The 27,237-nt window shown below is 37.0% G+C and overlaps 1 protein-coding gene across 22 annotated transcripts in view; it reads right to left on the bottom strand.

Annotated features, from left to right (window-relative positions):
- PTPRD (protein tyrosine phosphatase receptor type D) overlaps nt 1-26,023 on the bottom strand; it is a 1,150,230-nt gene extending 1,124,207 nt beyond the window's left edge. For all 22 annotated transcript variants that reach the window (XM_054282388.1, XM_054282398.1, XM_054282418.1 and 19 more), the window contains exons 1-2: nt 25,946-26,023; nt 25,565-25,672 (exon numbers count right to left, since the gene is read on the bottom strand). The gene's annotated coding sequence lies outside the window, so the exon portion shown is untranslated. The remainder of the gene's footprint in view (nt 1-25,564; nt 25,673-25,945) is intronic.
- Between the last annotated feature and the right edge of the window lie 1,214 nt (nt 26,024-27,237).

Here is a 27,237-nt window from a genome sequence, read left to right as displayed (position 1 = left end):
CGAGTCTGAAGATCTTGTAATCTTGCAGATGCAGAATGATTAGCCATTTCATTACCAGAAATGTTAAAGTATTTAGGTGGCATGATCTTTTATAAGGCTGAGATTCTGGTTCTGTAGAGATATTTACTCATCCTTTAATAACCCAAAGCTATGCATGGCTTTAAAACATCCTCAACTCACAGCTGAGTCAAGCAAATTTCTGTTCTCTAGCCAGAAGTTCAGTATTAGCCTGAATAACAGTCTTATGGATAATTCAGCAAATGTTATATCAAGAGTCTTTACATTTTAGATAATCAGCTCTCAACAGTCTGTGGAAGAGCTGACATGCCTGAGGGACAGGATGCCATTCAGAGGCACCTGGAAAAGCCTTAGAGGTGAGCCCATGGGAATCTTATGAGACCAAGGGCAAGGTGCTGCACCTAGGTTGGGGCAAGCACCAGCACCAACACAGGCAGATCAGAGCAGCCCTGAGGAAAAGGACTTGGAGTTGCTGGTGGGTGAGAGGCTGCACCTGACCCAGTCATGGGCACTGACAGCCCAGAAAGCCAAACCTGTCCTGGGCCGCACTAAAAGCAGCTCTGGTGAGACCTCACCTGCAGTGCTGCATTCAGTTTTGAGGTCCCCAGCACAGACAGGACATGGACCTGTTGAAGAGGGTGCAGATAAGGGCCACAACAACAATCAGAGAGCTGGAGCACCTCTTATGAGGAATGGTTGGTAGGGCTGGGGAAGAGAAGGCACCAGTGGGACCTTATTGGGACCTTTCAATGCTTAAAATAGGGTGTTTATAAGATGGGAAAAGGAGGAAAAAATTTGGACTAAAAGAGGGTAGACCCAAACTAGATGTGAAGAAAAAAATTTTTATGATGACAGTGAAATATTGGGCTAGGTTGCTCAGAGAGGTGGCAGATGTGCCATCCCTGCAAATGCTCAAGGTCAGGTTGGTCAGAGCTCTGAGCAACCTGATCTAGCTGAATACATCCCTGGTCATTTCAGTGCTGTTGCATTAGCTAACCCTTAAAGGTCACTTCCAACCCAAAACACTGTAAGATTCTCTGATCCTTTACCACAACTATAAAAATTAAATTATGCAATATATAAGTATTTACGTAATAAATTATTGCACTAACATTAGCGAAAGGAGTCAGGGGAGAGAATAACAGGTAGCTTATTGTTATGTAGCTTATTTTACTGACAAAACTATGACTATAATTATTAACAGGCATTGCCATTACATAATGGAAGCTATTTCCACCCATCCAGAAATTATGCTACCAGTTAAAGATCTTATCTAATTAATAAAATAAGACTTGGTAACAAATATGTTTAAACAGATAACTTTGCCTCATCTCTTACTGAAATCTGCTCCAGAGAAGATTTTTCAGGGAAATTCTGCATGGTTTGCTCATAGAGGACAACATCTCCTCCAAGAGTGCAGAAAAAGCACCAGGTGCTGCTATATCTTCAGTTACATACATTTTCTCACCTTCTCTCATCAGAGAAGCTGTGTTGAATAGTAAATATGGAAATAGCAATCTTCACAAGACTGCATCTGGGGTTAAAAAAGCACTAGCTTGTTTTAATAAAAATCCATACATTATCCGGGTAAAAGTCTGTGAAGCAGAGGAAGGATGATGTACATGTCTCACATCTCCTATCTTATTTACCTACTGAAACAATTACTAATATCAACTATTGGGTTTGCATGGCCTAGGTTTGGCAGCAGGGGAACTACAGAAGTGGCTTCTGAGAGAATTTGCCAGAAGCTTCCCCTACATCCAGCAGAGCCAATCCCCGGTGGTTCTAAAGACGGACATACCACAGTCAAGGCTGGGCCAATTAGAAATGGCGGCGATGCCTCTGTGGTAACAGATTTAAGAACAAAGAAAAAAATTAGTTATTGCAGTTTTAACTGCAGCCAGAGAAGAGTAGAGCAAAAACATGTGATAGGAGCAACTCTGCAGACAACAAGGGCAGTGGAGAAGTAGGGACAGGAGGTGCTCCAGGCACCGGAGCCCACATTCCCCTCCAACCCCTACTACATACAGCCCATGGTGAGGCAGCTGTGCCCATGCAGCCCACGGATGGCCACAGGATGCAGAGATCCACCCACAGCCCATGGAGGAGCCTCACCCCAGACCAGCTGTATGCCTGAGAGGAGGCTGTGACCCTGTGGGAGGCCTGTGGAGAGAGCGCTCCTGTTCCCGGGATGGAGCAGCCTGTTCTTTGAGGACTGCACCCCATAGAAGAGTGACCCATCCTGCAGCAGTTTGTAGAGGACTGTTGCCCATGGGATGGACTCAGATTGGAGAAGCTCATGGAGATCTGTCTCCTGAGGGAGGGACCCCACGGTCTCTCCTCTCCCTGAGCAGAGGCATTAACAACATGTGATGAACTGACCACAAGCCCCAGTTCCTGACTCCCTGTGCTGCTGGTGGGAGGAGGTAGAGCTGGGAAGAGATTTGGGGGGAAGCCATTTTTAAGAGTTGACCGTACCGCTCATTGTTCTGATCTGATTTTGTTAGTAATAAATTCAATTCATATCTTTAATTTCAACCCTGTTTTTCCTGTGATGGTACTTTATGAGAGATCTCTCCTGGTCCTTATTTCAACCCGTGAACCCTTCGTTATATTTTCTCTCCCCTGTGTCTGAATGTGGAAGGAAGAAGTAGAGCCACTTTGGTGGGTGTCTGGCTTTCGGCCAGGGTCAACCCACTACATATGGAACAACTCCTCACAGTTGTGGTGAAACACATAATTAATACACTGGGGAAACTGATATACCTTTCTTTGTGAAAGCAGGAATTCTACACAGAAGGTTTCTAAAATTAATGTTCCTCCCTCTGAAGGAAGCTGATTTATACAGATTATTTCTGATAATAAACATTTTACCTTTGCCAGCATATTTAAATCAGAAAAAAAAATCTATTTTGGGTGAATTGCTCCTAGCACATGTGCATGACATTCTTCTTGTCAGAACAAACACAATCAAGACTTCCATCACATCTGGCAAAAATCATCATTCAGTATGTTTCTCATATTTCCATTACCAGCCTTTCTTTCTCTGGGGAGAGGCTTGACTCCTCAGTTAGCCTGTCACACCTGGGCTTGCACAGAATCTGGACAACCAGTGCAGAATATTCTGAGTAAATGAGATACTGGTTTCTAAATAGGCCTCTTCCCTGGTGCCTTAATACTCTAAATAGATATGGACTTTAATGTGCAGCATAAAAGAAAATTCAGACTTAGTTAGTCTTTAGAGGCTGCTAACTAATGTCTTTCGTCTATGAACTATACAAAAGAGATTTGGGAGACTTCTTTTTTGTACATGTATTTAAATGACAAAATGTATGGAACCAAAAAACCAATGACATGTGGGTCTCCACTTGGAGAAAAAAAGTCAGTATGTTCAAAAAATTTAATTTAGAAAAGGTTGAAAAATGAAATCTTAAAAGTTAACCACAGGAGACCCCATCAAACACCAGAATTATCAAGAATATTCATTCTTTTAAGCCTACACAAGTTTAGTAATGAGCTTTCTATTTTTAGTCCTTCAAAGAAATGCAAAGTTTTAAACTACCAGTAATAACTTGCTTAGGATTGGGGTTTTTTGTTTATTTGGATTGTTGTTGTTTGGTTTTGTTTATTGTCCATTTTTTTTAACATTTGCAATATTTCTGCTAAAAAACCCCCAAAATAAATGAATTTATGTAAAATCAGATTAGACTTTGCAAAACAAAGCAATGTATTTGCATTTGATCAGAAATCAAAGTTCCAGAAAGAAAAGTGTTTCAGTTGCAATATTTAGTCTCTATGCATTTAATATATAAATACATATTTTCCAAATATATTATGACACACACATATTATCTAAACATATCCACACACTTTTCCCAGACAATATAGCTACTACCTGGAAGGCTGGAGAAGTTTAGAAAATGTTAAGAAACTAGCCTGTGAGTGATTCTTACTCTAGGCTTTCAAGGATCTTTCTAAAGCAGATTAATGTCATTCATGTGTACAACTTATGAATGATTAATCAATTTTTAATTTTAAAAAATGTAATTATGCCTTACTTAGAATTTTAATTCATACATTCTAATGACAGAGAAGACCACTATTGTCATGTGAACTTGATGCTGATTGCTACACAGTCCTCTATCGATTCTGTAAAAACAAATTTTTGTGTGAAATAGAAAACAGAAACAGAATGTTTCTTTTACTTTGAAACATCAAACCTGAAGAACAGAATTCATAGATTTATTTTTCTAATAAGTTTTAAATCTGTAATTGTCATGTCAGTTGTGTTGGCTGTATCTGTCTGCCAGCAAGAGACAGTGACCACTTACAGTGATTACAAAGTACACCAAATGTAGTATATATGTCATTTCTCCACAAGAGCTTGTTGGCAGCTTTGATCGACTTCTTTTTGATTACACCACAATCACCTCATTCCACTTTAGCTACTCTCTTGCTCTCTCTCCAGGGGTTCAGATGTCATTGCTGTATACCCTAGCAGATGAATCAGTTTTCCTTTTGTTAAATCCTCTTCCTGGGAAGATGAATCTACTCATTGATTTTGACCAAAGACTGGGTTTTAAAAAGGGTAGAAGAGACTTCTGACCTTTCAAATGATCAGATTAAGGTGGTTATTTTCACATTATTAAGTAATCAGGGAAGAAATACATTAAGCAAGAGTTTAGTTCACAGGCTGTTTTGCTGGCTTCTAAAAACTGTTGTGCACTGACAGCTAACCTAGATTCCATTTCTTCCTTTTCCTCTGAACCACAAGGGAAGCTAAAATGCATTTTCACATTGCATTTTGCCTAAAGGCTCTCAGTAAAATTTAATTTTCTTACTGCATTGATTTTTCCATTATAAGTTGTAGGAGTCTAATGATATCTCATAAGAATTTTTACTGTTGAGAAAAAAGGATGTGAATGATTTAGCAATAGTAACTTCAAGTGATAGAGGACTTATTCCTAAAAACCTTCAATCTGTCTATTTGATAGGCAGATTTTGAAAACTCTACGCCATCTCACTATCCATTGGATGGCCTGAAGTTAGTTTCGCAAACAGTTTCATGAGGACAATATGTGATCGAGTTTCATCAACATTCTGAAAACCACAATTATGCTATCTAATTTTGGAGTTGAAAATAGTGCTTAAAAATTAACAGGCAACAAGGAAAGAATGCAACTAAGAGACCTAAAAAAACAAAACCATTTCTGTCTTGCAGCCTACATTACACTCACTTAAGACTGACATCCTTATTATCCCAAATACTTCAAGTTTGTAATATTTTTTTCCTTATGCTGGACAAAGAATATCCTACATCAAAAAATATGACAAGAGTCCTGGAAAAAGAAAACTTGCAGGCTGACTCTTTCATTCAAAACAATTGTGTCATCACTAAAGCTGCAGAAAATACGTCTGAAAACAACTGCTGTGACAGACTATGACAAAAACTGAGTGCCAGAGCAAGCAAAGCAGAGATTTTCAAGTCCTTGTGTTCCACACAAGAGATTTTTTTACTTATTTCAATTTGTCATGGGTTTGGTAGATAGAGATGGAAAAAATGTGCAAATATATAATATATTAAATTAAAAATAAAATTCAATTCAATTAAACAGCATAAAGACTGCTGATTGCTTTTCTTAGGAAACAATAGTCTTATAGGTATCTTCCTCCTTATTTTCGGAAGATTTGCAGAAAGCTGGAAGAATCGCCAGTTTACTGTTTTCTGTGGTGTTCTTTCACAGTTAGTGCTCATAGAAATAGTAAAATGGGCCTTATTAGAGATGCTGGAAACAAACTAAGGAACATCTCACATCTAGTCAAGTCACCAGGGGGATATTTTCCTTTTTTGAAGCCTGGAAAATAAATTGAGCTGAAGAACAGACCTCAGAGAAATCCAGGTCTGAAGTAGCTGCACCACAATTCACACAAAACACCTACACAACTTTTCATACTCAGTCAGTTGCAGGACTTTTTTTGGTTTTGTCATCATTGTGGCTGTATGCTTACTTTACTTAGAAAAGGTGTCTTGGTTGTTTTTGGCGGGGAGGGGGGCGATTTGCTTGTTGGAGAGTGGGGTGGTGTTTGTGTTTTTCCTTCTTTTCTTCTTTTTTTTTTCATTATAGAGCAAGTATTTCCATTACACAGTCAAAATTTTCTGATAATATATATATATTTTTATGCCAAATGCTTGTCCAGCACATTGGACACCTAGAACAAAAATGTTACGCGCACTAAACCACTAACCTGTCTAAAAAGCTTTATAGAGGTTTATGGAGGTTGGTGCTTGTGATTACCAACTCTTGAACAAATGTAAATACCAGAAAAGGAGTTTCACACAGCATTTTAAACTGCACTATTATGACTACAAGATTTGAAACACAAGTAGTTGTAATAAAGTCATGCAATGAATTAAATATTGTAATTAGACAAAACTATCCTATGTTAAGAATGGGCTTAATAGATTTTTGTATAGTTCATTGGACTGACAAGTCCTGTTTGGACAAGAGCTAGACATGACCATGACTGTTACAGAAATGATGCATCAAGATTAGATACTTTATGGCTCAAATACTATGTAAATATGTGTGATACAATAATTTAGATGACAGATTTTGCATGCCTCCATGGTCTGTGGATTTCTTTTTTAGCGAGCTATCTCTGCTGTGCAGTAAAATTGTACATCAATACACCTACTCTATCAGAGAAGCTGAGGCTGACATTCCAGACTCTTATTTTTAAAACTGCCAGAGCTTTAGCCTCTCTCTAAATAATGGGCATGTCAATACATTAAAGGGGGAAATTCACCCCTTCTTAGCTGGTATCACTTCAAAGTGTAAAATCAACTCTGTATATTTTAAAATGAAACACAACACTTCAAATTTAGCCCATAGAATAGTTTTCTTCTGTCTTTCCTGGGATTTAGAGTCATTCTGTTGTTGATACAGAACAGACATCATACTAACAATAGATGCCTTAGAAGAGTGGGGAGAGTCTCACTTCTCCCTCCCATTTGAATCTAGCTTCTAAGACAAAAACAAATCAGGATGTTAGCTCCTAACACAAGGAAGAATCCCTGTCAACACAGTCTCACCACAAGCAACAGCACTAAACACCAGCAGCTGTAACGAAACACTCCTACCTTCTCAACTGTCCCATTAATACCCAGAAGATTATTCCTTCTCAAATGAGAGATTATCTCACACAGTTCGGGACACCCACACTGTCTGAAACCAAAGGCCAGACTGGGACAGTCAGAGTCACACCACTCCATACTCAGCATGTCTTATTGTCTCCAAAATTATGAATAAATATAGGCTGGAGGTCTTAAACTTTTTCCATAGTTCTGGCAGTGAGGAACATCTGAGAAAGGAATGTCTTGATATTTGAGGCTGTTTAAACATAGACATCTCACTGGATATTACATGGCAGATTATGACCTGCCATAAACTTGGGAAGTGAATCACTTCTTGTCCACACAGCAGAGTTAAGTACAGGCACAGCTTATCTGATTAACAAAGACTTTCCTAGCAAATATGTAATGTTCCTGGTGTGCACAAGGTAGTGACTACTCTTATCTCCAAAATAACAAGCAAGGGAGAAGGGAGATAAGGGGTGAAGAGAGGTGTGGGCGAAGTAGCAAGTACAGAACTGAATTAAGATGAAATATCCTGAGAGATTATACTTACGTAAAATAAATATAATTAAAAAATATTAACTACTGTTAGAAGCCAAACATGGAACACAGATCTGCCTTACATAGCAAAACATGCCAGTAGCTATAAACAGAGTTAAGATTATACAATGCATTTGGTTTTCATATAATGATCTGCTGCAGCTGAGGAATCTATAGAAATCTTTTCTTCTGAATATCTAATGTGATACTACAGAATTTCAAATATTAATACAAGACTAGTCTAATTTATAAGTTAAGACGGGGAGGGATATATAGTGCTGTTACATATTATTATTAGCATAGTATTACACATTATGGTATTAATAGGATAATGATACTTTATATAATATAGTTTTATATATAAAAATGTGTTTCTGCATAAATTTCTCTTAAAATACAGTTTAAAAAAATTATCATTACATCTTTAACTAATCTCAGGTATGATGAAAGTAATACCTCAACTACAAATCATTCAAAAATCAGAATTCTGCTATCTTCATACAGATGAGTCAAGTCCAGTTGCTTAAGATGCTCTGAAATGTGTTTCATACTACAGAAATTCTTTTATTGACATATGAAAGTGCTGAATACAGAAATATCTAGTGGGGTTTCACTAGGGTCATCTCTGTGAAGACTTCTGCTGGCTTTTAATTTTTACAAATGACCTAGATTGGTAAATTTGCTGATAACATAAAATTTGGAGGAAAACTGCATCCCTAGCAAGTGGTAAGACAAGTTTAAATTAGTCCTGAATTTTTTCTGTAACTCAGTTGAGATGCAGAAAGTTAAATTTAATGTTCACAAATATAAAGCACTAAAAAACTGAACATGCAAATAGTAAACTTGGACATTGTATGAAAAGATTTATACTAAAACAAGAAATCTGATTTATAGTAAATCACAAAAAATAAAGACGGTGTATATTTCATATATTCATTTAGATATATCAAAGCAAGATAAGGAAGCAATCTAAAATTCTTTAGAATTGCAGGTTGCAGATTTGTCATGTTGCACATTCATCTGGCAAGCTCTTGGAATATTCTGTGAACTTTTCATCATGACATTAAAAATAATGCATTTTTCACACTTAATCATTAGAGATAAAAGTGAAATTAGTCTCATTTTATAGGTGAGAATTTGAAATAAATCTGAAAAATAAACAAATTAAAATCCCTCAAGTTTTTAAAAGGATAAGGAAGTGATTTAACACATCCATACTTATCACTCAAACAGACTAACTTCAGAAATAGTATTTGGTAGTAGAGGAAAGTATGAAAAAAATTTTAACCACAGAAGCACTGAACAATTTGGGTTGAAAACAATTCTAAATCCAACCCACCTGCCATGAACAGAAACACTTTGCACTAGACCAGGTTGCTCAGAGCTGCATCCAATCTGGCCTTGAACATTTCCAGGCATAAGGCATCCACAGCTTCTCTACCTTATCTGTTGCATTGCCTCACAACCCTCATGCTGAAGAATTTCTTCCCAAGCTCTAATGCAAACCCACCCTCCTGCAGTTTGAAGCCATTGCCCCTTGTACAATCATGACAGCTATCTTGTGAAAAGTCCCTCTCCAGGTTTCCTGTAGGCACTCAGGGTACTGGAAGGCTGCAATAATGACTTCCTGGTGAGTTCTCTTCTCCAGCGTGAACAACCTCAACTATCTCAGCCTGTTTTCATAGAAGAGGTGTCCCTGTTAAATAATACACCTAACCTGTGAAGTCTGGAATTAAAAAAATAATACTCTTCTCCCGGTTTTGACAAGAGGAGGCCAGGACAACCTCATATATAGACTAACTGCTTGTTTTTTAAATTTCGTATCAAAGAATAAACTTTGTATGGAGATTACATGACCTATTACTCTGTTTTCAGTATGTTCTGGCTCATTCCTTTTAGGCTAAAAAATTGGACAAATGAGATAGATATTAGATATTAATATTAGATATTAGACATTAGATATTAATCATCATCATCACGAACCATACTTCTGTTGCCTATTAGAAACCTCCAGAATTTTAGGCATTGGGCTGCACCCTCAACCCTGCATCTGGGTTTGCTTAACAACTCACATATCACTGGTTTAGACAGCTGCCTTAAACAAGCTGTCTACTGTTTTGGAAACATCTATTTCGGGATTTAAAGTAATGCTGCACCACAAAGAGAAGTCACATCCAAGAGATTTGGAGTCCTGGATGTACAATGTTTTAATGTCCTTCCTACTCGGCCCTAAGTGTGTTGTCAAACAGCTTACACAATCCTGTGGCTTTGTCAGGACCCCAGACTGTATGAACAAAATAAAAAACCACACAAATAATACAGATGGGAAAAATACTTACATAACAAAATATATATTTATCTCTTTTCTTTTGTAAGACAACATTAAGAAACCAATACGACTATGTCACCACATGCAGATGAGGTCAGTGGGATCCCATGTACATTCATGTGCAAAACCCTTACAAACAGACACACACAATTTCAGGAAGGTTGCTGCATTAAATTAACTTCTCCTCTTCACATCTCATTCTTTTGAACCACTCTTCTTTGGAAGAAACTGTCAACAGGGACTTTATTTCAACATTCCTTTTTCCATTTAATTTGTGGCATCTTAGAAGCAAGATAAATTTGAAGAATTAAATATTACACTATGTGTCCTGATAACAGAAAACCACAGAACACTTGAGACCACTGGCTCTAATCTCATAGGTCTTCCATTCAATTCTGGGTCCACTCACATTTGCATTCAAATAGCTTCATAAGAGATATTTATCCCCGACACAACAAGTTGCTGAGTATCTTCAGTGTACATAATTTTGTAATCTACAGTAGAAAGACAGTCAGAAAGCTGTTTCCTGACAGTGCAAATATGTTTGCTTGCTTTTTCTTTTTTAATTTATTTTACCTGTTTTCTTCTGCATGCAAATATGTCTACATACATATGAACAAAGTGAAAAATATTTCATACATGCTCAAAAAAAAAGCCATGACTATCATATGTAACAAGTTTACATTTATTTCTTCATTTAAGAAACTCAACACATTTTATCTGAAGATAACCAAGCATTCAGTTTTTTATATTATGACAGGATTATCTTGAAAGAAAGAAGTAACATATAATCAGGAACTCTAAAATTCCAACTGTTATTCTCAGCATTTACACCAGGAATCAATACTTCAGGTAGCTCAGGGTCATTAAGTCAAAAGTGACGTCAGATATCATCTTCAACTGAAGATAAGTGCATTTAAGATAACTATATTTTGCCTCCTATTCTAGCAGTTAAGCCCCACTTTTGAATACCAAACACTCTTAAAACAAAACAAAAACTATTAAAAACCCCCAAAAAACAAAACACATGCAACTTTTTATCAGCTGAATTTGTGTTACTTCTGTCTCACCCCAAAAAATTGCTTGCAAGCCAATTTGCACTGATTTGTATCACTGCACATTGCATTATTTCATCTTTGCCTTTTCTATTTGGATAGAAAGCATAAGCATCTTTAAATATATGTAAACCATAAAGGAGATTTGCATACAAAAGCCTGCTGCAGTACACATTACTTAAGAGCCATGTCTGCTATTTAAAACTGTTTATTTGCGGGATAACACAACACAGGATTTTTTTTTTTTCGAGACAGAAATATTCTTTCCAGTTTGAGAATATTTTGAAATTAACGAGTTATTATAAACATCTGTTTATATATTATTATAAACAGTTATTATACACAGCTGTTTTACCTAAGACATTTGATAGCCATCAAGTTCAGTGACTAACAGTAAAAATTAACAAGTGCCTTGCATTTTTCTGATCTTGATCTATTTAATTGATCACATCACTGAATGGAAGGTGTCATAGTTCCACAGTGCCAGGGATCTAAGGGTTTGATTTCTCCATACTGAAAGATATAGTCTATTTTGAAGAAAAACATCCATGCCATCCAATCAAAAGAAATAAGCCATTTACTTATTTTACCATTTGCATTTTAAAGAAGTAAATATATGAAGATTTTACTTCTATGTTATGAGGGAAAAGAAGAAAACGTTATATACACTCCTGTTTCAGGGTCTTAGCACAGCTTGGCTAAATTACTAAAATAATACTAGATTCCATGATTTATAATTCAAACCATATGTCAACCTCAACAGGAAAAAAATCCATTTTAATCATGCTTTCCAGTTCTTATAATACATGTTTTTTAAAAGTGACCTTTGAAAAACAGCATAGGACCTTCTGCTTAAACTGAAGTCTTAATTAACACAAGAATTCCTGTATATAAATTAATTTAATCTGCGTTCCCAAATTATGGGCCAAACTACAAATTATTTGCAAGCCTAACTAAAAATTATTCACAAGCCTTCAGTACTTCAAATAGCTGAATGATCTTTTAAAGTTCCATAAACTCTTTTCTCTAAACAAGGCATTCTAACAGCACAAGTAAAAACAGGCAACATCTATGTAAATAAAAAAAGATAAAGGAGCAAAACAACAACAAAAAGGAAGATAATCACCCATTTAGTCAAAAAAAGTATAAGTAAAGACTTTGTCTTTTAAGGAATTTTTGCCCTGAAATCAATTTGGAACCAAGGTCTCAAATAATTTATAGGTTTCATAGCAACAATCCAGGAGACAAAAGCACAAAACCTTCTTTTTAGAGTCTTACTATAAAAGTGACACGTTTGCAGCATATTTGGCCTCACTTCCATTGTGTTTACAATATGATTTGATGTGCCATGGGAATGACTAGCAGCCTATAAGGAGAATCAGCATCCTAAACCAATTGAAAACCAACTGAATTGCTCTCCAATGACACTGGCTCATGATCACGTAACAAGAATTCACTTATAAATAAAGAATAATATTTCCATTTAGATAAGAGGCATTAAACAACACCTGATCTGTTTTAACAGAAAAAAAAGTCTCAGTGTTATTTCTCACTCTCCCTAATCATCATTCCAGCACATTTCCAAGAATCTAATTATAATGCAGTATCACTGAAGATTTTTCATCAGCAGGATCTGGAGCTTGCTACTGATTTCTGGTGAGTACAAAGCCCAAGGGCTCCTTAGATCATGTTGATTTTATAGTCTCTATATTCGACAAGCAGGCAGTGTGTTTTATGACGTAGACCCAGGAACCGATAAAAACGAACCTGTGCCCACCTATCAAGCTACCAGAAAAAAAAATATAATTTTTCTTGCATTATGGGAGAGAATATTTTTAAGTCAGCTATTTATCCCTGCAATTACATTTATTAGAAGGAATTGTTAGAGATTTCTGGCGATGATTTTCATAATTAAGATTGTGTTTTTTCTATGGCCCAAAATTAAGCATGTGGGACAGTATATCCAGAGGTGGAATCATCATCCCTGGAAGTAATCCAAAAAATCCATGTTGATAGGGCCCTTGAGGACATGGCCTAATGGTGGTTATACTCAGCTGATGTTTGGGCTTAATGATCATTCAGGTAATCTCTAGCCTAAAGATTCTAGATGTAAGACACTTTATGTCCCACAGTATTTCAGGTCAAAACAGAACTCAGTGCAATATTGTAAGTTTCTGTAAGAATGTGTATGTACAATTAACTTTTGCTTAACTTACCAAGTAACAAAAAGCTGTTACTTCTTGAGACATGTAGTCAAATAACTAAGACTATGTTAGCAAGCCAGGCAACAGAGTGTGGAATAATCCAAGATGCTTCCAGAAAACAAAACAATTTAAAATTTACAATATAACTACAACCATACTGTCATCTTCAAGATGTTTAAAAAAAAAAATCATCCTACTTTAATTTAAAAAACGTTTTGAATGGCTATTTCTTCAGTAGCTAGTAGATTCTGCTCTTTCGGTTTACAGGTGTGACAACACATAAACCATTGTGAAAAGGAGGAAACCACTCACCCAAATTGTGTCAACTTGTCTGACTTAGATTTTCTAGGCAGCGATGAACTTGCATAAAGGAAGCACATGAAAAAGTACCCTTGCTTTATTAGCTATGCCAGCTGGGCTCAGCTGTCCTCTGATTAACATGGAGGCCATTATTCTGTGACATTCATATTTGCATGTAAACTGTACCTTCGGACCTCAGTATTGCTGGCTCTTCTTATTTTATATATCATCTGTGCTTCCACTGCAACTATTTGACTTATGCAACATGCTGCTATATTTAATAGTGATCCATGCCTTTCTAGTGCACACATACTTTAATTTCCAATTTTTGAAATCTTTCCAATAATTTCATAGTGGAGGGAGGAAGAGGAGCATTCTATGTGTCAGTCTTTCCTCAGAAGCATATATAAAAATCATTCTATAGCCTTCTCCAAACAAAAAAACCTGCTGATCAGCAAGAAAAAATATTTTAAAAAAACAAAATTAGTACTTAAATTAACATAATATCAATTTACTGGAACAGCTTACATTTTGAATAGCTGCATTTTGAAATATGCATAATTAGAATAATGGAGATTTCTTTTGTATTTTCACTAGTTCTAACACTCTAAAGATGGTTGTTTTCAAATACCACTGTGAAAATAAATAGAACATACAATTATATCTCATCATACAAGAGTTATAATAATGTTGAGTTAACATTACAATTTGATATTTTGTGGAAACTCTGTTTCACCATGAATTTACACACAGTGTACATTACACTAATTTCCTTTTTTATTGCAGTTTTGTGAATAAAATTTGCCTGTGGCTATGTGGATATACCAATCTTATTAATTTGTGTTTTTATAATCAATCTATAGTTTAATATGAATTGCAAATTTCTAAGGGCTAAAAAAGGCCTTCTGGAACTACCTTTGAGGAGAGATGTGACAAAGACTTAATTCCTGGTCCCAGGAGGGAAGGAAAAGATTGTGCCATTCCTCCAGATTCCTGTCCACTGCCTTCCATGTAAGACCTTTATTGATGGAAGGCACAAAGTAACTCTTGTTAGAAGCAGTGTAAATCTAGCAGTGCAATCCTCTTCTTGATTGGTTATCTTTGCTTCATAAAACCGCCCTACCTGGTACTTTCTGTAACTCCTCTCTTATTTACAGCTCAAAATACACAGCAGCTCCTGATACTAAAGTGCTATCAGGATATAGGGACAGATGTGCAGGGTAATACAAGTCAATTAAAACTTCAGTTACTGTTCCAACAATGCCTGAACATGTTGGTCACACTTGGGTTTTTGTGGGTTTAGTTTTGGATTTTTTTCGCCCTGCAAAAAGGAATAGACACCTATATAAATTTTTAAACACCTTGTTTTCAGATTTTACAAGTTATCATTCCGACAAGGCTATACTGGATAAAAATCAAATTATGCTTGTATGTTATCTTTTTTTCTTCACTATCACACATGAATATCTTTTACAAGTAGCATCTTAGTTCCCTCCTAACACTGCCAAACCCCCAATTTAATAGCAAAGCAAACAAAAAAGTATATTGTTTACTCTGCTTTTATATTTTTCCTTGAATATTAGGCAACAAAATAAAATCTACTTCCTCTGAAATTAACAGTGCGGTCTTGCTGTCAACCATAAGGTAAAGCCATTATTATTATTAACATAATTATTATACACCTTCCTTATTATCCCCCAAGTTATATCTGCCTTGCAACTTTTATTTGATTCAGACATAAATGAGAACAAAATATAATATAATACTTTTGGAAACACTGAGTGAGGTTAAGTCATGAAAATCTCAAATTGACATATTTTATTTCATTTTATTTTTGGTTTGTTTCCCCAAGTTATTAAAGAGCAGACAGCCAGAGAATCACCATAGACAGATGTTACAGTTTGCATAAACTGGAATTCCACACTACAAGGATGAGGGATATACATTTTCATGAAATTAGATGAAGCAATATAAAGTTTTTCTTGGATCCTTTTTTCTGCTTATGAAGCTTCTCTATTCTTTGTGATTATAAGGATAATCTTAGAAAATCTCTTCATCTACTGATTATGGAAAATGTTTCTGGCTCACAAACAAGATCTATATTATTGCCTTTATAAAGCCTTGATAGATGGAGATCTCTGTCTGTAAGAGTCGTCTCTCATGCATGCTAGTTGCAGTACTCTTTTATTAAGCTGAATACTTATATTTCTTTTTCAACAATCATTTAATGAGCATAATATCCAAGTGCCTTCAGTAAATCCCAAACTTTCTGTCCAAACCAAATGCCAAAAGTTAGATACAAATAGTATTATCACTGTAAGATTTATCCTATCAACTCTGCTTCTACGCCAAAATCAATAACCCTGACCTCGAAAGAAAATATTACTGCCGGTAATCTTTACTGGTTGCATAATGGTCAAAATGTCAATAATACAAAAACAGAAAAAACACCTCAGTATAATTATATTACACTGATCTCTAGGTCCATCTTTCTTTCCAAAATCAGGAAAAGGTGACCTACCAAAGAAGCAAATAAAAAAAAAAGGTGGTGTGACACTACACAGTTCATCACATTAGTCTCAGAGGCACCAGCATAGTGTCAGAGCAGGAAAACACACACGTTGATCCTGTGGATGGACTATAATTAGCAGCATAAGATTTTGGACCCCATCAATTTGTACAACATTGACAAAAAGAGGAAAAAATGATGACAAAACAAGCAAACAAAAGCTTGTTTCTGAATTTGAAGACGAGGATGTCACTTTCAACACGCGCAGATTCATACATGCATGATAGGATTTCTAGGATGTCTCCAAAATATAATTAATCTAATTATGCTGATAGCTAAGCACAAGTGTTGATTAAGGGAGCTCTGTTAGCATCAGATATAATTAGCATAACATGAAAAAATCCTTGCCTTTGGGAAAGGCAAGGAGGAAAGGCAAAGTTCTAGATACAACATCAGAATATAGACGCGCACAATTCATAATCCTGAATGCAAATGAACATGCAATTGTATATGTTCTTTATTTTCTGAAATACCTGTATGGGACTGGCTGCATTTGTTACGAGAGAACATTAGCCTTGCACTGAGCAACTACCTGAGGGCATCTAAAAGGCATAAATCACCTATGGTCAGGCGACCAAAACTTGAACTTGAAAGAGAGTGCCATCTGACTTGGCACTGCACCAGAGAGCCGAATGACATGACTGTTCCTGAGGATTTCTTCCACTTCTGTTATCCATTTTCTACCCTCACTTCCTTTTCTTCCTCATCATGCTTCTTTTAACAATTTCTTTTTTTTTTTTATATACAATGAAACAAAAATTGCAATTTTATTTTTTTTCACAAAGCCTAATTTAAGTAACCAAGAAATGCTTGGTTAAATAAATGTCATAATTAATGCCTTTTTTAATTTTTTCAGCATTGACAATTGATAAAATTAACAGAACATGCACATTCATAGATTTTCTTCTCTTTCCCCAGTCAGTTCTCAAGCCAACCAAGACCTGTCAGAGCAGTGGAGGGGGAAACAAGAGATGTAATCTTATAACTGCACTTCAATGTTACTCAAAGACACTAACACACCTAAACTCATCCCAAAATTCATAAATATCCATTTTATTGATTCTGTAGCAGAACTCTATCAGTTACTTTATCTCTTCACCTACACTTGGAAGCATCTGAAATTTACATAAGCTGGAGTGTTTTCTTTCTCATTTTTATCAGTTTGGGAAAACACAAAGTAGGTTGAGGACATCACCCTTAAAAACAAATTCTTACCCCAGAAGGGCCACTATGCTTAGGATCAGTGAGGGAGAGCAGAAATCAAAATTATGATCTACTTTAAAAATAATTAGACACTCTAGCTGTGCTACAGCCTTCTGCGAAAGAAGGGTAGAAAAAAATGGGATGATGGGAAAAAGTGGAAAAGGCTGCTTCCATGCTGAGAAGAAAAAAGAAGATTCTGAGCAGAAATATATTTGGATACATTTCAATTTATTATTTCATGTAGAATATGACAATGAAAATATCCAGGGATTGCATTTCCACACATACAGAAACCTGTGGAAACCTAAAGTTGACGATGAAAAGCAGATGCTGCAGCACAATTATTTTTGTTAAGCCAAATGCAAAGATCACTTTTCTCTAATAATCCTAGAATAGAAAAGAAAGAAACAAACAAAAACCTATTGGGGGTTTTCAAATTAAAGAGATTTTAAAATAGGGCAAATCATGCATTTTGGTTAGGTCAAGGGAGCACAACCTGTATGAAAGCTGCTTAGGAAATTTTTTAATTCTAGATTTTTTTTTTCCTTAATACAGATTGCCCAGAAGAAAAGAATAACAGCAAGAACACAACAAAATAATAATAATTTTTAAAAAAATCAAAAAACTCAAACCACATTTCCTGCCCATTTTATTCCATCATATGGCCTTCAGCAGATATTATTATTTTTTTTACTACTTTGCCTCTTTTCTCCATTAGAATGAAGGATTGAAAACAAATGGCAAAGGAAACCCACTGCACTTTGTTCTACAAATGCAGAATATATTCATTTGAAATACTTCCCTTTTGAATAATTTTCCTTTTTCTCCAAGTAACAATTATTGTGAGCTGTTTATCCAATTAACACTGAGAAACTTAATTTTGCTGAAGACTTTCACAGATATGGGTAGCATGGTTAAGAATATTTGGTTACCCAAGTATACTGACCTTCATATCTTTTGGCAGCTTTTGAAGATTTGCTGTCCATTGTACACTTTCTAACTGATGCATTTGACAAAAGAATTTCCAATCTCACTGACTGATTGTTGCTTCAATGAATTGTCAGAGGACACTGGGTGTACATGGAAGAAGAGAAGTCAAATCAACCCACTCTAAAGCCTACACACTGAAAAACCAGGCAAATAAATTTTTGCAGCGTTTCAACTATAGCTACCCAGTAATCTTAGGGGAAAAAAAAAGAAAACAAAAAAAGGAAGATTAGGACAAATTGTGTAAAAAAGCCATTAGTATATCTTTTACTCATAGGGAGAAAGGAAAGTTTCACGGAGTATTTGTGCATAAAACTGAAGAAATGGCTAAATTATTCAAAGGGGAACACAGGTTATCACTATATTAATGCAAGAGTTCTACTTTTCTCCTTATTTTTTGTTAAGTACTCCATTTGGTATGCTAATGATGCCAGACCATAACTACTGATGTCAAATTTGAAATTAATGAGCTTTGCTGTGCAGATTTCTGTTTGTGAAGGAATACCAATGAATAATACGACTTTTCATTAGGAATATTTCTATGAATGGTATGCACACAAATTATACTAAAGGTTGTAGGCAACTAATTACTTGAAACTCACTTTTATGACTTATCTGTGCCTACAATATTCAGAAATTTATAACATATAAAAAAGTTGGCCAAATTTTCTCTCAAAGAGAAATTCTTGGCATATTCATAAATACTTCTGCTAACAAATGTGAGATATGTCAGTAATAATGATTTAATGTTGATCAAACCTCTCCCAGCGCATTCCTCCCATCACACGAATTTTTCAAGTTTCAAGATCTCATCAAAGTATATTTCAAGTCTGATTTATTTTGTTATAAACTTTAATATTCTAGTTACATGACAGTTTGGGAGTTGGTTTGTACTACTAATGCATCAGTATAGTAACATCATGGTAAAAGTGCACAAAAATTAAGTCAAAAAACCACACACTTCCTTCAGGAAAACCTAGATAGAGAAAAGTATCAGCTGTAATTTTATACTGTTAAGTTTTCTGATAAAGACAAAACTCTTTATGATTTTCTATCTCTCTGAAGAAGCCTGAGAATGCCATCTGGCAAGCCTCAGTTCCCATAAGTAAGGGAAAGCAACTCATGCTAAGACATAGACAGGGCACACGCATTCTCTTTGAACCCTTTCCATTGAGAACTGCTGATGCTTTGAGCTTTGCCTCACAGCATCACAGCATAGTCCTTTTAATTTAAAAGAAAATCTTTCAAAACTAAGATCATGCACCACCTCTGATTGTTAAATTGATGGGATAGATATCCTTATGTCATTTTACCCAAATGAAGGGCAAGTCACACATAGTTTTACTTTATCTTTTTGTTACTGCCAGTAATTCTGTAGCTACCTAAGTAAGAGTTACATCACTGCTCGACCTTATACTTGTGTGCAATAATTCAGACTATGTTGTGCTTCATCAGACGTTGAATACAGAACTGGCCTTTAAGGTTAAAAGGAAGTCCTTCAACATAGATTAAAAATTTGTACAATTAGTATTCTTATTTAAATCCTGCTTAGAAAACAAAAAAAATTAATATACTAAAAATTAATATTCTATGTTAGATCTAAGTGCAGTTAGTTACAGTATGGAGAACTTATTTATTTTTTTTTAACTAAAGACTGAAGAAAACCACATTTGACTAAAAGATCAAGCAGAGTGAGGAGAACACCAAGCTACTTTAAATGCTGGTTTATGTAGTACAGGGTCTGGTGAGACTTTATGCCTTGCACCACAATGAAGGGTGCATTTTAAGTGTGTAGGGGTGAGACAAAGAAAGAATGCGTCAAAGCTAGAGCAAACTTACTTTGCCTGACATACTCCCACATTGACTGTTAAACTGCTGCATGAGAGTCTAAAAATCACTTCACTTTCAGACTACAGTAGATGCAATTGTTCTTATGCAGCAGTTACTTCTGCTGCAGTACCCGTAAGAATTACTGCTCCCAGAAGACAGATTGGGGTACACTTCCAACCTGCTGCCACCAGAGGACCTTTATTCAGGCTGGTCACCTTAAATCAATCATCATCGTGAAGCAATTGAGCTGTCACCCATGAGAAGCTCACCAGCTGGGAGGACCACTCTGGAAATGTGAGCTCACCTTACCCACACAGTTTCCGTGATACCTGGAAGAGCTAAATAATCCCACTTCCCATTAAGCTCATAAATCCTCCTTTATGTTCACAGACAGTCACCCCAGCTGAAGCAGCTTCCCCTCAACCCACCTTTTCACTGCAAACTAAAAGCATATGCGTTTAACATTTCAGTACTGGGCAGTGTAACACATTTTGCAAATGAGCTAGGTAACCTAAAACCAAATAAAAAGCAGCATCCTGGAGAAAGAGTGATTTCCTGAATGCCATTGTGTACAGCTCTTATTTTTTAAATTCAAAAGAAAAGCAGAATGCACCATATGCACCAAAACATCACCTTACCTTTTGTGAAGCCATCCTGAAATACATGAAAAATTTAGTTTAAGCAGCTTTTCACAATGGGATGCAACACAAATATGGGACTGCCTGATGTAGAAAAACATTTTTCTAAACCAAATATTTAGACAAAGCAGAGTACTGGGCCTGTAATATGTATCTATCTGTTAATTAGCAACTATATGAGCTCATGCTGCTTACAGCTGGAACAAATCCCCCACAGCATTCTCAGGAAAATCATCGGACTATTCAGAGCCTTCTTCATATTGCAAACATACACATCTAGAATTCTCTTTATCCAAACACATCTACAAAATCTTAATTTTACTTTCAACATAGTCTAAGTACATAATTTGGAAAGTATAATAGTATTTCAAAGAACTTTAAAGGCATTTGAAGCATGACTTTATTCAGGAAAACTTTAAAACATACTAGTATTTTGATCAATTTCACAGTGTTGCCGGCAGAAATTTTATAAAACTCATTTTAGAAACCAGATTCTGCAGTAGCTAATCAGTTAAAATTTTATTCAACTAGATCTTCATTTTATGTATTGACAAGAAAAACTCCACTTTTTGGAAGTGGCTACAAAGTTGCCAATACAGAAATATAGAATGTAAAGAATACAATTTCTTACACAATAGTCTAAATAAAGCATATTTAACAGAATATAAATGTAAGACAAATAGGATCATTTCTGCAACTATTGACAACAAATGAAAATAGATTAGTAATTCAGCCTTCATATTGACCATAAAAGTAGTAAATTTGCAGTAATTTTCTGTTTATTGCTAGCTTTTCTGTATTGTTTCATCCTGGATCTTACAAAAGAAGCTACTAGAACGGATAAACTGAAAATCAAACAGCATCTAAAAGCATTAAGAATTATTTAAAAAATCTCCCAATATGCATTCCTTTTGCCTGTGTGTCTGTTTCCTTCTTGTAGTCATTATTATCAAATATATTTAGTTCTCATTTGAGAATTAATTCATGCCTACTGCCTATTTCCTACTAGAATTTGTGTTTGCTACTAAATATTTTTTATCACAATAAAATATGTCCAAAACCATATACTCTAACTGCACTTCTTGTCCATATTTTGTGACCCCATTTCTATCATTATGTTCTCACTGTGACACAATGTGCCTCGCCAACTTTGTCAGAGTTTGCTACGATTATAGCTGCAAAACTTCAAGGTGGAAAGTCGAAAAGAAAAAGGGGTAACATAAAATCTCTTTAAGAAACTTCTAGTTATAATGTATGTGTGGAAAACAAAACAAAATAAAACACCACATATACAGGCATTCTCCAGCTCAAGTACATTTGAATCTGAGCTCTTTCTACGGCCTTTTCACTTCTTTTTTTTTTCTATTTTAAAGAACACCCTGAACGTCTCTTCCGCCTTAGCCATTTTCCACACAATCTTTATGGCTACTAATGAAGGAAAAAACCTACTTTCCTTGAGTACAGTTATCCAAATCCAAAACCCTAAATTATAGAACATCCATATAAATGTTAAATTTATATTTGCTGGTTAGGAGGTCTTTAAAGTGATAGTAAATCAACACAGCTTATTCTAATTACGTGAGATTCAGGTACCAATCTGTTTTTGTACTAAACAAGCTTTGGACTGATGAAAAGTATCAGTGACCTTTTCCTATATGCTGAACTCACTTGTTTTCCAATTAAGCCAACAATGATACCTTTGTTTCTCCAACTAGTTACAGTACTTCAATTCTGTAGAACTATTACCCCTATACACACAAAAGTTATCAATGCGGTGTAAGTTCTTAAAAGAGCACAGACAAACCAAGATTAAAGCATCAGTGTATTACTTGACATTTACCACATTCCCCATTTTAAAATAGTTTGTGCTATCAAGCAGTATGTTTGTTTGTGTACTGTCAGTTTCTTCAGCAAAGCCACATTTAGCAAAGAACAAAGAAGGAAACACTGGCGTTATTTTTCCATCAGACTTTATCACCACAAAGTTTGGTGGGAGTTCAGTATATTAAGTGATTAATGTTGACAATGTTTGTTGGCTTTGGCTTCTGAAAACTAATGCAGGTATCTAGGATTTTACTTAGAAATGTTAAATATGCACATGTCAGAGGAATTAATCCTTCATTCCCTGTAGACTGCTTATATATTTTATCAGACTATTATCTGATCTGAACAACAAGAACAATTGCATAATAAACCACATTACTGCTGACACATGCAACTTTGTTATATCAGTTACGTATTTGCACAGCAATAGGTGTTCTTAAAGTCCTCTCATTTCTTCTGAATCAGATTGACCCAATTTGACATTTGCCTATGCCAAAAACTCATAATTGTACCTGAATATATAATCAAGTACAATATGTATCACATTTAATTGCCATGATTTTGCACAGGTCATTTCCCACAGTATTAATTACAGCAAAAGTGGAGTGTGTTTTGAGTACTTTTTCATATAGATTCTAAAGCATTGCCACAACATATCCTAGATTAATGAAAATCCCAAAGACAAATTATGAAGACTGTGCTCCAACTAATAAAGACATTGAGTACATAGCCATTTGAGCTAAACTGGACAACATAGTTCCTATCTGGTTAGTCACAGGTACTTTTTTAATTTTTTTTTTTTTTTAATAGACACACCGTTAGACATTCAACGCTGCTGCATGTTTGGGGCCACCTAGCAGAACTGAAAGCTTAGCCTAATAAACTTCACTGCATGCAGTCTCGAAACAGTTCATGCAAATTAGCTGGATATATTATTTTAATGCGCTGTCCACAGGGAGTACAATACAGCAATGAGCCATGTCAAATGTTACTAAGTCATTTAGAAAAAAGTGAGTAAAACGCGCTTTTTTTTAAACTGAAAGGTAAATTCATAGTACTAAAACACTATCAGTAGGATTCCTTACTAAGTCAGAAAATGTGTTATCCTTTAATTAAAAGTTCACGAGTTCATGGGGTATTTTTTCTGTCATAAATGGCAATTACCAAAAGACTACTTTACTGCAATATGAAAGTCACCCTGATTCACTGTCTAAGAACTTGCACCCTATGCTTTGTACTTCCTTCCTAGCTCTAAGATTATGAATACCTGAAAGTAACTCTGAATGTCATCCATCTGCTACTGCAGATTTAGTCTTTCCTGCTTGTGTCACATTAATTTCCTAAGTAAATTTTGCTAGTTTTCTTTACTGTTGTGACATAAACTACTTTCTTTACTTTAGGAAGAAATGCATTTGATTTGACCCTGATAAACTTTCATTCCTAGTGACATTCATTAGTTGTGACTGATTTTAAATTACACCTGAAAGTGCAATATGAATTTTACATTTCGAAGTTTAATAAAATGCATTTGTAAGTTCATGTTTAATGGCTTCTAACAGCACTACTTTATTCTGATTAGGTGAACAGTAAAGACCTAACATATATGATATTTGAGTTGTATTGTTTATTTACAGCAGCCCCTCTTATTCTGAATTTGTACTGTAAAATAACCCATATTTGCCAGGATTTGTAAAGACACAATTTAAATTTATTCTAATTCAAATCCACATTGTCCCTACAACAGATACAACACACGAAGAATTTAAATCCAAGTCCATTTGGCCGGAATAGAGAAAAAATGCTGAAATGATATTGATTCCTTTCAGTACATTCAAAAACACCTGACTCAACTGTATTTCTACTGACATAATACTGAGGTTTTATTTAGATATTAGCAAACATGAGCAAACGTTTTCATTGCCAAACCTGTCATTGTTATTTCTTTTCTCTACCTAGGAAACAGTTAACCCTCAACTACTAATACTAGCTGTCTCCCTTACCAGAAAAGGGGCAAATGTCGATAACGGGTCCACTGTCCCAAGAGAATAAATGCCTGCAAAAGTTCTCTTTCCCAGATGCAGATATATTTAGTGCTGAACAACACCTAACAGCAGACACTTCATGACATACATTTATATGATCTTCATACCTTCTGTTAACTCTACAGCTCAGCCAGCAAACCTCAGTTCCACTGCTCATGACACCCTTTTAAATGAGTTTATCTTTTTGTTTCTCCTAGATCTTTCTCACCTATCGAAAACAGTGCCATCAGTACTTTTGAATACGCCCTATAAAAGCCCTTAGAAAGAAAAGCTGTTGTCTAGAGCTGTCATCCTCATCAGAAGAAAAAAATATACACACATTTTATACATATAGAACTTGATGAAAAATTTAAAAACTTCAGAGACACGGACTAAAAATGCTTACAATTGAATGCGGACAAAAATACTCTTAGTATCTATAACTCAGGCACATTTCATATTAAACTGAATGTCCTGTCACCTGCCATTGCTTTGCAGGTCAGACCATTCTGCAGACCCCTCCTGAGGGAGTATCTCTTTGTTCAGATTTTGTCTGTATTCTACCACATACCTGCACCTGCACTGAAATATGACATTACACAATACTTGCCACACTCAGTTTCTTTAAACAAGTATTCACCTTCATTTTTCTTCACTCATAAAAAAATCAGCAAACCACTTAATGCACCCTCCCACTAAAAACAGTTCCAAGTTACCACGGCCAAGTTTCTCTATGACCAGAGCAGTGACCTGAAAACAGAATTGCATGCACATATATATACACACGTATATACACATGTATAAAGATGTATGTGTGTGTATGCATATGTATGTGTGTGAATGCTAAGAAAAAGTCTGGAGACAAGCCCGAGAACATAGGGACAGTAAGCAAGCACAGAGAATTTACTTACTAATGCTGTCCACTCGGACCTCTTTGGAAACCTGAAGGAGTCTCCGCTTTCCCCTCCTGCCAGTCAGGCGCCGCGTTGTGCCCCTAGTCCACACAGGCCCAGAAGGAACTGCAAAGAGAGAGAAGCACATGCCCCATCAGGCAGTTCTGTTTTGATGGGATCCAGCTCCGCTGCCTCTAGCTCCTGGGGGCTAACCCTGTTTTCAGAGCTGACTCCGACAAGAGTCATTCTTCCAAAGATTTTTTTTATTTTTTTTTTACAGTGATTTTAAATACCTAAATAAATAAATAAATAAAAAGGCTTCCCGGGGCTCCTGCCCCTTAAAATTTGCGGGGGGAGGGGGTCTGTGGGGGGGCGGCGGGGAGGTGAGAGGTAAGGTACCTGCAACTCTCTCCGATGAGGCCGGCAGAGAGAGAGGGAGGGAGGAAAAGAGCGACGAGAGGGAGGAGAGAGGGAGCGAGCGAGGGGTGGGGAGGAGGGGTGGGGGGTGTGCGTGTGTGCGTGTGTGTGTCTGTGTGTGTGCGGGGCGGGGGGCGCTGGAGCGGCTCTCGGTGCGAGCACTGCCGTCTGCAGGCGGGCGGCGAGCGGCCCAAAGGGGGCTGCGAGGGCCGGGGCTCCCCGCGGGGCCCCGCGCAGCCCCCGCCGCCGCTCAGCCCGCTCCCCTGCATTTCCTTACCGAGCCACTTGATGGCCGGCAGCGGCGGCGGCCCCCCGGCCCCGCCGCAACTTTGGCGGCCGCGGAGCCTCGCCGCCCCCGCGGAGCTGGGGATGGGCAGGTGCCGCCGCCAGGTGCCGCGCCGGCCGCCGCCCGCGGAACTTGGCGCCCGGCGGAGGGCGAGGGCCGGGCCGGGCCGGGCGCTGCGAGGGTGCGGCGGGGCTGCCGAGCCCCGCGCGTTGGCGCCGCAGCCGCGCAGGGAGAGCCCGGCGCCGGGAGCGCTCCGCCGCCCGCCTCCCCCGGCGCTGCCGCCTCCTCCCACCGCGCTCCCCGGCGGGTGCGACGGGAGCGAGCTCCTCGCTATTAATAATAATAAGCCAGATCTCCACCTTCCTCTCGCCCTGAGAAAACAATTAATAATGCATTAAAATAATGCACCTTTAAAGCCACCGGCTGGCGATAATAAAATAATGTTACCACTACTTAAGAGAGAGCTGCTGTGGATGTGGTGGCGAGGCACGTTTTCCTATCATTCACACCCAAATGTGAGCACACATTCTGCTTCTGGTATTCGTAAGTCTCTTTCCCGTACCAGAGCAACTATCATTATCACCATCAAAGAGAAAGTCTCCAAAGCTGAGTGGAGACACCGAGTCCCCAGGTGGCTTCTGTGGCTGGGCTGCAAGGAGGACACCCTCCCCCTCTCTTCCGTTCGCCCCAAACCAATCTCATCTCTTTTTCTTATACCGGTGGGTTAAACTCTACGTTTGGCCCTTTTAGTGTTTTCCCTTCCGTTCCTCCCCTGACGGTAGTTTGTGTATTTTAAATAAAGATTTCATTCTGCCAACCCGCAGGAAGCTTTTAACAAGATGCAGCTGAGCGTGTCGATATCTTATATCTTTTTACTGCTGCTCCGGCGTGTACATCAACTCCAAATTCCTTTCTTTTCTTCTCCGCCTGATACTGTAGCATCTGAGACGGCGGTGGCGACAGAAGCGGAGCGCTGCTCCCGAGGGGG

Source organism: Melozone crissalis, unplaced genomic scaffold, assembly GCF_028551555.1.
Source record: "Melozone crissalis strain CALT ecotype California unplaced genomic scaffold, PUWL_Pcris_2 ptg000005l_1, whole genome shotgun sequence".
Lineage (NCBI taxonomy): Eukaryota > Metazoa > Chordata > Aves > Passeriformes > Passerellidae > Melozone > Melozone crissalis.
This window is presented reverse-complemented; position numbering and strand designations above follow the sequence as displayed.